The sequence below is a fragment of the Myxine glutinosa genome, chromosome 7 (assembly GCF_964187855.1).
Source record: "Myxine glutinosa chromosome 7, kmMyxGlut1.1, whole genome shotgun sequence".
Taxonomy (NCBI): Eukaryota; Metazoa; Chordata; class Myxini; order Myxiniformes; family Myxinidae; genus Myxine; species Myxine glutinosa.
This window is the reverse complement of record NC_136267.1, coordinates 35,745,585-35,762,139: the sequence shown is the minus strand read 5'-3', so window position 1 is coordinate 35,762,139 and position 16,555 is coordinate 35,745,585. Positions and strand designations below refer to the sequence as shown.

Below are 16,555 nucleotides of genomic sequence, written 5' to 3'. Positions count from 1 at the left end.
AAGCATGTTTATACAGAGTCAAGCGTCGCTGTGATTAATACAAAATATATATGGTTTTAACGATAGGTTTATGTCTGCAATCTAATCATTCTACTAGCGTTACACAAAATCACGCGCATGTGAGCGTGATTTTACGACCGGCCTTATCTAGCCTCGAAAAAGCACACGTATACAATTGTCCAGCACGACCGAAGCGAGCCTTTCCTCATTTTAAACTAAAACGAAGCAAAAACCTTTTATTAACTTTATGAAAATAGCATTTTTAAACAACATTTAAATCATAACACATTAGCAACCAACGTCTATAACTGAACTTTAGGCAATAACAAATCTACGACCTGACATTCCTTCCTCTTGTCTCGTCGAGACAAAGTATCTCAAGAGACAACGTGCCACATCGGGCTTTATTGAAAGACAATCGTGTAATGCGGGTATCTCCCAAGGGCATACCGTGCGCCCATAGCGCCTCGCCCGTGCATTTGGGGAACGTGTCGTGTGGTGCGTGCTTGGAACCTGAGGGCTCAGAACATGAAAGTCCATTAACGTTTCGGATCCACAACGAAGACGTCTGGTCCAGATGAGGTTCTGCCCCGCCAGGGGGCCAGCAACCTCCCCTGCGGAACTTGCTCCCCCCACCCTTTGCAGACGCAGTCCTTGCAGATCTTCGAAGTTAATCAACGGTCATGCCCATGAGGTCCCTCACGTGCTGCTGTTCTGGGGAATACAAAATGTCGTCAGTATCTTGTGTCTCAATTTCCTGATCAGGGTACAGAGCGTAAAAATCCGATTCACTTGAAGCATTTGAACTTAAAACATTTGGAGAAAAGAGAGGGACTTCCTTTATGTCAAAGTCTCCCATGGGCGCCTGGTCGGCTTGCGGGTCTAGGACATCCGCGTCGGGTCCCTCGACCGCCAGACCCAGTGTCGCAATCAGATCCATAGTTGGGTCGGAAGGGGGCGTGCAGCTGTCAGCTTGTAATACATAAGCAGCGTTAGCCAGTACACGCAAGGGGTTTATAGCACAAGTATCACAGTCATCACATACACCGTTACAGGCAGCAGCCAGTTCCCACATGGGATCCGCACAAGTATCACAGTCGTCACAAAATTCAATACAATTTTCTGGAGCGCTGGTCGCAACTGCCTTGTTGAAGGGCCCGTTCAGGTCGACGGCCTTTGTGGTCAGAGCCATAGTCGTTGTCGGCGGCTTCTTCACTTTCCATCCTGTAAAATACTTTCTCATACAGAGGAGGACTAGAGATTTCATTAGTGCCCCCCAAATTACTACCCCGATTATCACAGCCAGTGCGGTCAATAACCACTTCACTATGGTGCCCGTCCATCCCCGGAACCAGTCAGTGAGCCAGCTAAATTTATAAGAATTTTCGCGCGCGATCCGATCGATCGTCAGGGTGTGGCTAGTTTCCCTTAGTCTCACTATTGCGGCTGACACTCCTTCAGATGGATCGGGTATGTAAGTGCAACATTTTCCCTCTATAATTCCGCATACCCCTCCTTTCTCTGCCAAGAGCATGTCCAAAGCCACCCGATTCTGCATCACCATTGTACGCATGTGAATTACCGTGTCCAATAGTATGTCATGAGCCGTAGCGGTGTCGTTTGCCACCTTTTCTAGGGCCAAAGCCAATTTATCTATTCGGAAACTATCCATGACTGTGCCCGCTCCTGGGAAGAAGAAACCAAACACCTTTTCCCATAGGCTCCCGTGTAGTTTAGTGGTTCCATCTTCGTTCATGACTGACCTCTTATAACGCCTGTCCAAAGACTTTGGGTCTAGCTCATCCAGTATCTCAACGTCAGGAAGGACTGAACCCAAATAACATGTGCCCCCCCAATTATTTGGTAAATAGGGGTAAGCCTTGTCGCCGCATATAAACATTGTCCCATGGGGTGGGACCAGGTGGGTGGATAAGCACTGGAGTCCCTTTACCACCCCATTAATCCTACTAACCCCCCTAGAGAACGTTATAGCCGTTATGTTGTGGTTGTGTTTATCTTGCAGTACTATTCATAATGTAATCCCCGAGCTCCCTTGTCCCAGCTTCCCGGGGAGAGTGTAGGCGCATTCTGATTCTCCCATACGCAAGTGGCCGGAACCCTGGAGGCAGACCGTCCCTTTCTGTGGTTTGACCCAGACGGGGGCAGGCCTCTCGGCCACATGGGCAATCATTGACGGGCGATAATTAAATTGTCGATTGCAACTCTGGCCATTGTCAACCCCTTCTCTTTCCAGCGTGGTGACTAAACATGGGGAATCGATAGGTTGTGAGCAGAGGTCATTGAGGGACAAGGGTAGCACTATCATGTGTATTCCTGTGGTGCCTGCTTGGGGAAAGCGCATGCACGACCAGCAGTGTGTCCTATTTTGAATTGTTGCCACCTCCCTGGCCACTTTCCAATATGTGTTTTCACCCTTCTTTGGGGCCTTATTCTGGGGTTGTGGCGTGAGTATGTATTCGATGCATGGTATGTAGTTCTTTTCGCCACCGGCCGCGCCAGGGGTCCAGACGCTGCACCGGACCTGCATGGTCATGTCTTTCCCTAGGCGTGTGCGTGTTTGTAGCTTAAAATCAGGGGTTCCCCATTGGTATCCTGGTTGGGCCAAGGTCTTAATGCTAGCTTGCCCGTCTTCCCGGAACTCTCGTTGCTTTTGTAGTACCATGCCAACGCGTCCAGGCCCTGCCGACAGTGCTAGCCAATTTATGTTCACCCAATTTGTGTGCAGGGCTTTCTGTTCGAAACATGGTAGTGATACTCTTTGTCCCCATGTTACGGTGAGGTGTCGGGTTTCGTTTTCGCATCTATTGGAATCGGAGTTTCCCCTAGCTGCTGTCGCTATCAATAGTATTGTACCTATGATTAGGCCCATCCTTACTGTGGTTGCTGTGGTGTAGTGTCTGGTGCTTGTATGGCCAACTTACAGTGCGTGGCGTGGATCCACGAGGTCTTGCCCTCGCAAAAGACTGCCGTTGGTGTAGTCAGCAACACCTGGACTGGTCCCTTCCACCTTGGTTCCAAGGCGTTCTTGCGGGTGAAGTGTTTTACGAGCACGTAATCGCCGGTCTGGAAGTCGTGGATGGCGTGGCTTGTTGGTTCAGGCAACGCCTCTCGTACCCGGGCGTGAATGCTGCGTGCCACATTGGACAATCCTCTGCAAAACTTTAAAAGCATGTCATCCATCACAGGCAAGTCGAGTTTGGACATGTCCATCGGTGCCGAAACAGGCAAACTCATAGGTCGTCCCATTAATATCTCGTGGGGGGAAAGGCCCGTGGTGCAGCCCGGGGTGGACCGGATACTCATTAACGCCAGCGGGAGTGCTTCCGGCCACTTCAAACCTGTGTCTGCACAGATCTTGGCTACCTTGAGTTTCAGCGTCCCATTGGTGCGTTCCACAAGTCCCGCTGATTGTGGGTGATAAGCGCAATGGAAAGATTGTTTCACGCCCAGTGCCTTTAGGATACCCTTAATCACCTCTCCCGTGAAGTGGCCCCCTTTGTCTGACGAAATTTTCTGAGGGATGCCGAATCTGCACATGAAATCCCGCACGAGGCGCTTGGCTACTGTCGGGGCGTCTGACTTAGCGCATGGATAGGCCTCGACCCATTTTGTGAACATGTCCACGATTACCAGGACATATCGGAACGACATACTTGGTTCCATGTTAATAAAATCGAACTGGACATGACAGAAGGGCCCGATTGGTCGAGGATGGCCCGCATTATGTGGGTGCCTAGGAGGTGCCCCCCTGTTGTGTTGTTGGCAAACCGCGCATGACCGGCACACCTCTGATGCGATTCGCGACAGTCCCGGTGCCGCCCAGGTATAGTTTATCTGTTCCATCACCCCCCTCTGGCACACATGGCCATTTTGATGTCCCATACGTGCCAGCCAAGGCAGTAGTTCCTTGGGTGCTATTGGTTTTCCGTGAAGGGTCCACATCGCATTTGGTCCGGGGCGTGTGGCCCCTCTTTTTACCCAGTCATTGTGTTCGGCTGCTGTTGCTGCGTTTTGAAGTTTTATAACGTCCTCATTAGTTGGTGAGGCGGTGATGATGGTGCACCCAATTTGCGGGGAGGGGGTAGGTCCTGAGGTCGGTATGTTGGCAGTTTGCGTGTATGCCCCCTTTGCTCGCGTTACCATCGGCATGTTCCGTCCTATTTGTTGGTTGGCCGCTTTTCCTGCCGCTGCGTCTGCTCTGGCGTTGCCTCGGGCGACGTCAGAGTCTGTCTTTTGGTGGCCGCGACATTTAATTACCGCGATAGCGCGGGGAAGCAAGATGCTTTGGAGTAGCCCTTCAACCAGTTCGCCGTTCTTTATGACCGAACCCGCGGATGTGAGAAAGCCTCGCATCTTCCAGATTGCCCCTTTGTCGTGAACTACCCCGTGCGCGTATGCTGAATCTGTATAAATGTTGACGGCCAGGTCCGCCGCCAAGCTGCATGCTCTAGTCAAGGCGCACAGCTCCGCCTGCTGGGCGGAAAATGTGGGCGGAAGGCGCCCACTTTCTACCGTCTCACTATCTGAACACACCGCGTATCCAGATAGCAAAGAGCCGTCCCATCCGCGTTTAGCCGACCCATCGACGTAGTACACACGATCGGGGTCGTCGAGGGGAACGTCCTTCAAGTCCGGACGTACCGTGGAGACTTGCTGTACTACATCGACACATACGTGGGGTTCGCCCTCCTCTGGGGTGGGCATCAGTGAGGCCGGGTTGAGTGTGGTGCAACATTTAATGGTGACGTTGGCGGCCGTAATCAGTGCTGTTTCGTATTGCATTAATCTAGTGGTCGACAAATGTTGTGTTGTCCGCTGTAGTAACAGTGAAGTGACGCAGTGTGGTACCTGTAGCGTTACCGGGTGCCCCATCACAATGTCCGCTGTCCTTTCCACAGCGTACCTAGCCGCTGCCATGGCTTGCAGGCACACCGGAAACCCTTGCTCGACCGGTTCCAGCTTTTTACTAAAGTAGGCTACCGGTCGTTCCTTATCTCCATGAGTCTGTGTCAAAACGGACTGAGCAAAACCCCTTATTGCATGAGTGTAAAGGGTGAATGGTTTCGCATAATCGGGGAGTCCTAAAGTCGGTGCCGTTACCAATGCCTTTTTCAGCCCCTCGAAACAGCGCATCAATTCGTCCGTCCAAACCAAGTAGTTTGGTTCTCCTACTCTAGTGGCTTCGTACAGCGGTTTAGCAAGTAGCGCGTAGTCAATTATCCAAGAGCGGCAGTAACCCGTCATACCTAGGAAGCGCAACATCTGTCGTTGCGTACTTGGCCGTGGCGATTCCATGATGGCGGTCACCCGTCCAACATGCAGTTCTCGCTTCCCGTGTGAAATGGCATGACCCAAATAGGTTACTACCTTCCGTACAAATTGGAGCTTTCTCCGTCCCACCTTGTGGCCCTTGGCCGCCAAGGCTCTTAGCAGGGCCATGGAGTCCACTTCACAGGCTTCCTTGGAGGGGGAACAAATCAACAAGTCGTCAATGTATTGCAACAACACCGAACCCCCTTTTAGTTCCACGTCTGCCAAATCGCGGTGCAACGCTCGGGAGAACAGGGTGGGGCTGTCGGAGAACCCTTGGGGTAACACCGTCCAGGTGAACTGGCGCCCCCTAAAGGTGAAGGCGAACAAGTATTGTGACTCGGGTGCGATGGGTACGGAGAAAAAGGCCGAGCATAAGTCAATGACGGTAAAATGTGTTGCGTCCGGTGGAATAGATGTCATAAGGCCTTCCGCGTTTGGTACCACTGGGTGTATGCCTTGTATGACCTTATTCACTTCCCTCAAATCCTGCACGAACCTCCATTTATCCTGCATTGGTTTCTTTACGGGCAAAATTGGTGTGTTGCATTGGCTGTTAGTTTCTACAATTATTTTCTGTTTTACCAAAGATTGAATCACTGGCTCTATGCCCGCATCGGCCTCGTGCCGCAATTTATATTGTCTCACGTTTGGGAGGGGCATTCCTGGTTGGACCGGTATTACCAGAGGTTTGGCATCGCGAATTCGCCCGACATCGTTGTCGTGTTGGGACCACAAATCGGCCGGAACCTCCTCTAAAAGGTCATCGGACTCGCCCGGGCCCTGAGACACCGTTCGTACAACGTGGTTGCCCTTTGGGGGCAGGTCTGTCTCTTCAAATTTTCCTTCTATACTCTGCTCCTCAAGGGTGATCAAATACCCTTCGTCATTGTCGAGCATCGTCACTGTCCAGTGGTCCACTTCATAAATGGCGCTGCACGGAATTTCTCGCAAACGCCCCATCATCCATCCTACACTTTCCGCCGGCCATCCTTTGGCGGTGGTGAGGGTAACATGGGCGTCCACCCCTGCGGGGTACTGAGACAACGCCCGCTGTTCCGCGGTTAGGGTTACCTCGACGCCTATTCCCTCCCGTCCAACCCATATATTTGACAATATTAGGTCCGAATTCTTACCTATTGACCCCTTTATCTTTCCTCGGTACTCGTCGTCATCGCCCCTAGCATCGTAGTAGGCCGTGCAATGGGGAGGGTTGTCCTTTATGTCTGTTGTAATTTGGTGTACGTGCAGCCAATCTCGCAACCCGTCACTCTGGGAGCATACTGTGTCTAGGACGTGTGCCCAAGAGGCCAAAGCCCCCTTTTCCAGGCTCCACCAGTAGGCGGTGGGGCCGGGCCGAGACAATGCCGTCATTAACAGATCGCGTTTGGATTCCGCGACATCTACAAAAACTCCCTGCTCCGTGCATGAAATTTGGCAGCCTAAACGGCAAAGTAAATCCCGTCCCAACAAGTTAGTCGGGGCGGTGGTAGTCATCAAGAAAGCGTGTCTAGCCTCTAATGGGCCGCACACCACTCTTACCTCTTCTGAAATGGGAAGCGCTTGGGGCAAGCCTGAAACTCCCACTATCTGAACATCTCTATCAGTGGGGCGCAAAGATGGTAGCTGCCCTTCGTTAATAGTACTGCGAGTCGCGCCCGTATCTACGAGAAAATCTACCGGTTGCCCATCCACGTCTAGTGTCCAGGTCGGCTCCTCGGTTGGTGTCATAGTCAAGAGGGGGCATTCTACGGGCGGCCCGCCGGCGTCCCGTCAATAGGCTACTTGATTTCTCTGTGGCGGGTATCCCTGGCGGGGCCCCCGGCAATCACGTTTCCAATGTCCCATCCGTCCGCAACGGAAGCACGCCCCTTGTGGAGCGGTGGATGCGGGATGCCCGTTACTGTTGCGCTGACCCTGTTGCGTCGGACGCCTCGCAGGCTGTTGGTTCCGCTGTCCCCATTGTGGCGGCCCATTCCCGTTTGCTCCGCTTGGGGCCCAATAACTTGGGGGAGGCCCATCGATTTGGGGAGGGGGTCCCTGTGGATACCCGTTCTGGGGAGGGGGCGTTTGTACTGCCCAGGTCTGTGGAGGGGGTGGTTGCATTGCCCAGCTCTGCGGCGGTGGAGGGGGCCCCTGCATGTTCCAGTTTTGGGGAGGGGGCCCTTGTGGGTTCCAATTTTGGGGAGGGGGCCCTTGTGTCCGCATGTCGACTCGTCCATTGTCGTTGTCATCAGCGTCATTTTCATTTTCGTCATCGCGCCCCCACTCTTCGTTGGGCTCTAACCTGGTGTCCCGATTCTGGGCCCGTCCTTGGCCTCGATTTCCCTTCTTATTTTGGTTGAGTTGGTCCCGTTTCTCCTGGACGAGCATTTGCAACATGTCGTCCTTAACATCGGCCTTCTTCTCGTCGCCCTCGCCACATTGTTCGGCCGCTTCGACTAGTTGGTCGGTTGGGGTGTTTCTCCATCCTATCATAGCCGTTTGAATGCGCTTCTTAACTGCCGGTCTCATTCCTTCTGCAAAAAAGTTGTTCACTACGGCGTGAGGGAGGTCTTGTGCCCGCACCTGGCCCAGTCCTCCCCACTTTAACACTGCTCGTTCCACCCTCTCTTTCCAATCGAGGGCTGCTTCGCCATGCTTCTGTTTTAGGCCGTATATTTTATTCCAATCTGGCCCCGCGGCTGGCATCAGTGCGGTATGTACCCCGGCCAACAATAAGTCGACCAGGGCCTCCCAATCGGCGAGGGTCTGGGCCGCGGTTTGGGCCGGGGGCGGCGCTACATTTGGCCAGCGTGCGTGTACTTTGGCCTGGTCCCACACCCGCGCGGGCAATACAGCCTTCCCCATGTGGCAGACGTCCCGCCAATCTGCGCCTGTATTTTGTATCCACAACCGCATAAATTCCGGTATCTGACCGGGATGTTCAGCCAGCAGGGTTCTCACCCGCTCCTGCATAGACGCCAAATCTGATTCTCTCCAGGGTATCCTGATGTTAATGGGTGCCCCCCTGTTCAGTCCTATTGTTTTTAAAGGACACATCCCGATTGCAGGTGGTGGGTTCTCTGATTCCGTGCATTCTTCCAATGAGGGGTACAGTTCTCCTGGCCCTTCTGGGGCCGCGAACCCGCTGTCCATCCCATTAATTTCTGGTCCTCTAAATGGATTGCCCGGGCTAAGGTGAACCTGAGGGGCGGCTGGTCTAGTTTTCTGGGGGTCTAACCCCTGGGGGAACAGGGGCGGGGGTGGGAGAGGTGGCGCCTGTAGCCCTGGGACAGGGCTCAGGGCTTGGGGGGGGTAGAGGCATGGTGGCTACCTCCCCTGTCGCGGGGTCTTGGTCCGGATTATGGACGAGCGGCATTAGCCGCTGATTTGCTTGCTTAACTACCTCCTTAATTGTTTTGTCCTGAACCTTGTCTGCTTGTTTCTTTTGACCCTGAAGCTTCAGTACTTCCCCTGCCAAGCTAGCCTGTCTTGAGGCTGCCAGTCGCTTCATTCCTTCCTTTTCCCACCAGCCATACACTTTCCAGTAATCGGGTGGGAAGTGTTTCCTTTCCCTTTCTAGCTTATCCAAAGCTCCGTACAACACTTCCAACTTGTCAAGTGCAAACGATCCCTCCTCTGGCCAGGGATTATTTAAATCTTTAGTTAACACAGCCCAGTCCTTTACTGGTCTTACCGCGGCAAAATGATGCCTCTTAAACATGAAAGATGCCGGGGTTCCCTTAAGGGGTTCCCCTTCTTTCATTAGCTTGCTTCCCATCTTGTCAAGCCTACCTACTGCGCGTTTTCCTTTTCCTGGCCATGTTCCTATGGCCCTCTAAGTTAGCCACAGCCCTTCGTTCCCTGGCATGCAATGGCATACCCCATCTTGTCTCTGGGCTGTTCCTTCCTGGAAAAATCTTGGCCACCTGGCTTCAACCTATATGGCTGTCCGACCTCATTTTCCCCTCCTGGTGCTAACTGTAACTTTAAGCTTACTGTTAAATCCTTACTGGTATCCTGCGCAAAATCTATTCTTAGCTTTACCCTTAATGTTTATCCTGGCTTTAACAAAGCCACGTCATTCTGAGGCCTAAAATGAGCCTTTACTTACAATTTCTGTTCGAGTGCAGGCAGCGCGGAGACAGGGAGACTGGACCCGCTCGAGGGAGGAAGGTACGAATTTGGAATAATAGCCCTCTGATATAAAACAACTCTCACCTTTAATCAAATCAACGTGCCGGCGCCGGCCTCAGGCAGCCTTCCTCCTGTCCCTCGGGCTCCGTTTCCCGTCGTCCGGTGCTGCACCCCACTCCTGGTACCAAATGTGAAGAAGCGGCTCTTCGTTTGCAAAGGAAGTCCACAAACAGTTTGAAAATGACGCAGCTTTATTAAAAACCAACTTATACAGATCCGGAAGAAGGCGAACATCGACAGCACGACTCGCCCTTGTGCCACGTTCAGACCTTCCCGAAGCACATTGATTCGCAGTCCGTATAAATAGGGACAAGTTTATCAGAAAATCTCCGAGAGAACAAAGCGACTGGCGAGAGTCCCTCACCGTCATCCTAGCCCCCACCGTCATCCGTCCCTTATCTGGACCAGATGTTTCTCTGGGCTCCGAGGAGACAGAAAATATAACTCATTAAAGGGAGGGTGCATTCTTTGGCTTCGATAAGGCCATAAAATATATGGGTTTGTTCAAATGAGTAATTCAAAGCATGTTTATACAGAGTCAAGCGTCGCTGTGATTAATACAAAATATATATGGTTTTAACGATAGGTTTATGTCTGCAATCTAATCATTATACTAGCGTTACACAAAATCACGCGCATGTGAGCGTGATTTTACGACCGGCCTTATCTAGCCTCGAAAAAGCACACGTATACAATTGTCCAGCACGACCGAAGCGAGCCTTTCCTCATTTTAAACTAAAACGAAGCAAAAACCTTTTATTAACTTTATGAAAATAGCATTTTTAAACAACATTTAAATCATAACACATTAGCAACCAACGTCTATAACTGAACTTTAGGCAATAACAAATCTACGACCTGACATATATATATATTATATATATATATATATCTATCTATCTATCTATATATATACATATGTATATATGTATATATGTATATATGTATATATATATATATATATATATATATATATATATATATATATATATATATATACACACACACACACGTATACATATACATATACAGTCACGTGAAAAAGTAAGTACACCCCATGTAAAGTTTTGACCTTTTCAACATATTTCAACATAGAGCTATTTGGTCTTAATTTCAACAATATTGACAGATAAAGGTGATATAATATAACAAATATCATGAAACATTTACATTTTGTAGTCCATTGTATAATTTAAATAAAAATAAATTCAAATTTCCCATGTGGAAAAAGTAAGTACTACACCCCTATATTTATCACTACTTCAAATACCTAAAATTAGAATCAGGTGCACCAGCTCAGGTAGAAATGATTAGAACATCGTTAGAGAGGATCTTGGAGGAACTTGTCTTATTTAAACCTCAGACATTTAGTTTGGTTTTCTCTTTGTTGTTGAAGTGTGTGGCGTCACCATGCCTAGATCAAAAGAGCTCTCTGAATGCTTCAGAAAGAAGGTTAGAGATGCCTACGAGTCTGGGAAGGGATTTTAAAAGATCTCCAAACAATTTGAAATCAATCATTCGACTGTCTTGAAGATCATCTCCAAGTGGAGAAGATTCCAAACAACTGCCAACTTGTTCAGGCCAGGCCGCCCCAGCAAGTTCAGCCCGAGAGCAGACCGCAAGATGCTGAGAGAAGTCTCTAAGAACCCCAGAATGTCATCACGGGACCTACAGGTAGCTCTTGCCACTGTTGATGTCAAAGTGTAAATATATATGTATATATATATATATATATATATATATATATATATATATATATATTGTAACGAATGTGGAAACGTTACAATGTGAACGTTACAAAAGTATGGTAACACCCTGTTAATGTAAATAATGGTCGCAGCCGTCCTCCTAGTTAATTCCATGAAACTTACATGCAGGTCACGATATATCTTTTAAATAGTGTATTTCCTTATTCCATGTAGGCTAAATATGTGTTTCCCACTAGATTGACTCTGCATTGTATCAAACAAAATAAGCGTAGGCCCTTCCAATTTCCCCAAACATCTCCGCGCTCCAAAGTTCCTTTCAAAAGGGGAGTTGTTTTCAATCCCGCAGGCCGCCATTGCCCATGTGCTAATCTCGGAGAAGAAAGGCGTGTCTCCACCTCGTCATAAGAGGGGAGGAGTGAGCCAGCCCTAACAGCCAATCAGCACCGCGGTGAGCGACCCGTTAGGCATGCCCTCGGAGCCGGCGGCTTGATTCCGCCCGAGGTGATAAAAGCGACTGTAAGGGACTGCTTTACCAGATGACTTGGGAGACGAACTGGGAGAGGAGCGAAGAGGCGGCACCAAGGGGAGCGGTGAGATGCGAAACGCTCCAAGCCAAAGAGGAGAGGTACTCGCAAAGGAAACCAGCTTTGGAGAGACGCGCTGAAAAGAGGGAGACGGCTCCACCACAAGAAGAGGAGCAGGTGTGCCGAACCAGCGCGTGACGTCTACCGCAGCGGATACGCGACGGAGGGTTTTCCCGCCAAAACCGCGAGGAATTGAGAGCTGCTGCCTCCGACTTTGCCTCCCTCTCAAGCAATCCACCTCAAGCCCTACCTGCCTGCAATATCCCCTGTGTAAGTGTGAACGTCCTGTCCTGCTCGTTGTCTTGGGGTTAAGTAAAAATGAATAGTGTAAGTTAACGATTCGCTGTGTTACTGCTTCTTCCATCCATTGCTTGTGTGTGTATAATAAATCTGTTCTTCCTCCGTATTCTTCTTCTTCTTCTTTTTCATTCTCTTTCGGTCGCTTTAGAGGTTTCCCGATTGAATATCTGTGGGGCGATCTGGTCAACGTCGGGTGGAATCGGGTTCTAATCGGGGAGTAACTGTTCGGACGCGGTTAAATACACCACCGCTCGGTCAATATAACATCTAAAACCGCGTCTGTAACAATTGGTTGTCAGGAGTTGGATTCGGACCTGGGACTAAATTTGTTAGGCCCAAATTTTGGAACACCAATTGTACTATGAGAGTAACAATTGGTGTCGAGGAGGGAGATCGGACCCGAAATCGGACCCGAAGCGCGCTTAACGCGCTCAAAATTATAAGCTGCCGAAATTTATTTTGTTTTATAAAACCCGAATTTTGAGATCGCGCCATGGACAATCAAGGCGATCGGATGTCGGTGGGGGAAATAGACGGGTTAGGGGTAACCCAGGACTTAGGGAAAGAAAGGGAGGAGGAGAGCAATGAGGAGGCGGTTGAGGGGGTATCAGGCGCACGAAATGGCGTCCTCGCGCACGTGGGTGTAGCGGCACCAAATTTAGCCGCGGCCGTGGTCGCGGCAGCCGAGCCAGAGATGCCAATGAATTTGGACCTGTTTATGAAACAGATGATGGCCTTTATGGTAAAAACAGACGATAATTTCAAAGGGATGGAAAACAGGATAGGGGGCCAAATGGGGGTAATGGGAAGCCAAATGGGGGTAATGAGGGATGAAGTGAGGGGTACCGGTGAGGCGTTAGACAACGGGATAAAAGAGGTAAAGAATGGGTTAACGGGGGTGGAAAACAGAATGGCTGCCCAGGAGAATCAGTTAGAGGGGGTGAAAAATGGGTTAACGGGGGTGGAAAACAGAATGGCTGCCCAGGAGAATCAGTTAGAGGGGGTGAAAATGGGTTAATGGGGTTAGAAAATAGGATGGAGGACAAATTGTGGGAAATAGGGGAACAATCTGCCAGGGAAATCAAACAAATGGGAGAGCAGATAGAGGAGGTGAAAATCGGGGTAGAAACCAAACTGGATGCTCAGAGGGATGAATTGGGACAGATGAGGGTGGCATCTACAAAAGAGATGGAGGAAATACGACGAGGGGTAAGTGAGGAGGTTTCGGGGCTACGCGAGGAGGTAAAGCGAGGTGAGAAGCGTATGGAGAAAGAGGTGAGAAATAATACGGCTAAGTTACAAGGGGGAATAGAAGATCTGACGAAGGGAGTAGAACAGCTGACAGTCGGACAAAGGGAACTAGCGGACCAAGTGGAAAAGAACACTGCAATCATCGGGGGTTTGAAAGCGACACAAAAGGACATTAAAAACGAATTAATAGCAACACAAAAGGAATGTCAGATGGTACATGAGGGGTTGACGAAGAATTTTGAGATCATAAGAGGGGAGGAGTGAGCCAGTGAGCCAAGTTGGAGGAGGTGACAGAAGTGATGGAGACGAAGGACCGAGAGGTGAGGACGCACATCGAAACGGTTAAGGTGGCGTTAGAGGAAGAGATAGAGGAGACGCACCGAGAAATAAAAGAGGTTAAACAAAAATTAGAGGAAGTGGAAGAAGAGGTGAGTGAAATTAAGAAGGGACGGACAGAAACTAAAAGAGAAATCCAGGAGGAGGTAATGGAATTGGTACAAGGTCGGTGCTCAACTCATAATGTGATGCTCACTAACCAAATAAAGAGTTTGCATGTTGCAAAGGAGGAGCGGAGACGAGGTACGGAGGTGAGTGGCAATGTATATGATGTGAGGAAAACTTCAGTCGGCTTGGGGATTGGTTTGGATCCGGGTGTTCGTGAAAGGCCGTTGGTGAAGTGTGCGACAGGTCTGGTGTGCGAAAAAAGAGGTGTGCAAGAATGTCCGACCATGGGGTGTGTGAGGAAAAAGTGCACTTTGAGGAGTGAGTGTGCCGTCAAGAGTGAGTCGGTCGAAGCGCGTGTGCGAGGGAGCACAGGGAAGCACGGTGTGGTGAGTGTTACGGAGGAAGTAACGAAAAAGTGTGCGTGGGAGGATGCGTGAGAAAGGTGTGTAACGGACGGGTGCATGAGGAAAGAGTGTGCTGTCGAGAGTAAGGGTGAGTGCGCGACCGAGAGTGGAGGTGAGAGTAGTGAGAGTGACAAGGAGCGTGAGTTGGTTGTGACAGGTGAGCGAGGATGTACACCTGGAATGGAAGGATGCACACCTGGAATGGTAGAGCGTGAGTGGGAATGCACGCTGGAATTGGTAGTGAGGCACGTGGTTGGGTGTGTGGGTGAGAGCACACCTGTGATTGTCACAAAGGAGGTGACCGAGAAAGGGGCGCGAAGAGGTGTGTTGGTGAGGTGTGCGAGCGACGAATGTGTGCCAAGGTGTTCGGTGGTCAGGTGTGTGACCAAGTCGGTGAGCGGAATGAGTGTACCGAGGTGTGTAAGGAAAGGTACGAGGAGCATGGAAACGGCTGCATGTATGAGCAAGAAAGGGGTAGCGTATGCATGTAAGCGTCCAGGTGAAGCATCGACGGTAACCAGGTTAGAGGTTAGAACGACTTATAGCCGAATCGGGCCCTCGGTGCGCGTCGGGCAGCTTCGCGTGCCGCGAGGACCAGCGGGGATCCGAACCACGGCGGTTTCGAAAGAACCGCCGTACGCGATCCACGCTGTGCCTCGCTTGGAACGGCCGCGTCCGGGCTCCACTAGGCGGAGCGGGCAGCTCGATAGGAAGGGTCGTCATGGCGACCACTTGCTATTGAGACATGCCGGCAGGTCGAGATCGGGACATTGGATGGCTCCACGCCGAGGTGGTGCGTGGGATCTCGGCCCGGGTAAGCCCCCGTCCCTGCCACGAATGCGGGACGTATCCAGCCGCTGGCACAAAAGAACCCGCGTTCATGGCTCGGCTGTACAAAGCCGAGCTTTAGAAGGGAATTGGCGCACCGAGAGGATGTAATAAGTAGACGGGTGATGAGGATAGTGTTTTGGCCCCGAAATTAGAAAAAAAAGCAAAATTTGATGATTGGCCAAGGATTGGCAGTAATGATTGGCAGATGATGGGTAGTGATTGGCAAATTTTTGATTTGTTGAAATTTGATGTGCAAAATTGGTAGTGAGAGACCCCCGATGTGGTGGGATGGCAAATCCACCATCCCTCACAGAAGTGGGGGCAAATGCGCAATAGTTTATGGGGTGGCTATGCCAACCGAGCCAGGGAGGGCTTGGATAATTGTAGGGATCTAGCGAAGATGACATTAGGTAACGTTAAGATTAGTTAGTGACTGATACCTGTAGTGGGGACGCAGGTAGATTAGTGTGGATGATAATGACGTGGGAGCGCAATAGTTTAAAGGGACGACTGGGAAGCGCAAGTTTCAGAAGGGAGTAGTTAGCTGAGATGATGCCGTGTGTGTGAAGATTGAACAGGTGAGAATTGAACAGGTGTGATTGCACAGGTGTGCAACTGAACAGGTGGATGGAGCAGTGTATGAGTGAGTGATAGTGATTGCGTGTTGTGTTGACCAAATGGTCCAGGAAGAAAGGAGGGTGCAGGTGGCACCAGGTGTGAGGGCACAGGTGTGCAACAACAGGTGTATGTGGCTGTGTGGAATAAATGGTAGTGTGGAATATCTGGAGTATTGGAATGGATGGTCGTGGAGTGAGAATGGTGGAAATTGTGGAGTGGAGTGGATGGTGCGAAGGTGTGAATGGGGGAAGAGTGCACCCCCATCACGGATACCCGGGGCGGGTAGTGTAAGTGTTAGGTAGAGGGTACAGGTAAATTGTGGTTGGATATTGGCATCTGTGGTGCGGGTGACAGAATGGTATTTGGATGGGTGCATTAGTGTTGTGGAAATGGCTGGGCGTGTAGCCTGTTAGTGTGTGTAGTTGTTTGGGCGCTCCACCACTGTAAGGATGTCGGCCAGGTGAGGCCGCAGGTGGGCTCTGGGAGCCGGTAGTAGTTGTTGGGGATGGGGCCCGAGGATCCGGAGGACGGACCCGGGTAGCCCAGTGCCAGAGGGCACCGAGTGGGGTGACAGAGCCAGGAGGGGCCTGCCCCAGTTAGATAGGTTAGGGTGAGGAGCTAGGTAAGCTCGGGTGGCAACTACAGTGGTGGAGGTGTGCAGGTGGGTAGACCTGTTGGGAGAGCTAGACGTCGCAGCCCAGAAATTGTGCGAGAGCACCGGGAGATGAATCGGGGGAGTGAGACCCCAAATGGAGAAGCACCACAGTTTGGTCAATGGGAATTGGTTATTAGAACCCATAGTGTAAGTTGGCCAATGGATTGGCAGGGAAAGACCCCGGGTAGTGTAAAGTGTGTTAAAGTCATTTAGAAAATAGTTAGGATGAAGGATCTCCTCGCACCATCT

At 50.6% G+C, this 16,555-nt stretch overlaps 1 long non-coding RNA gene across 1 annotated transcript; it reads right to left on the bottom strand.

The window, feature by feature from the left end:
* Positions 1 to 223: 223 nt before the first annotated feature.
* On the bottom strand, positions 224 to 10,362 carry LOC144892924 (uncharacterized). Its single transcript, XR_013624057.1, has 2 exons — positions 9,535 to 10,362; positions 224 to 3,148 (listed from the first exon to the last, which is right to left on the bottom strand). It is a non-coding gene; the product is annotated as an uncharacterized LOC144892924 (long non-coding RNA).
* Between the last annotated feature and the right edge of the window lie 6,193 nt (positions 10,363 to 16,555).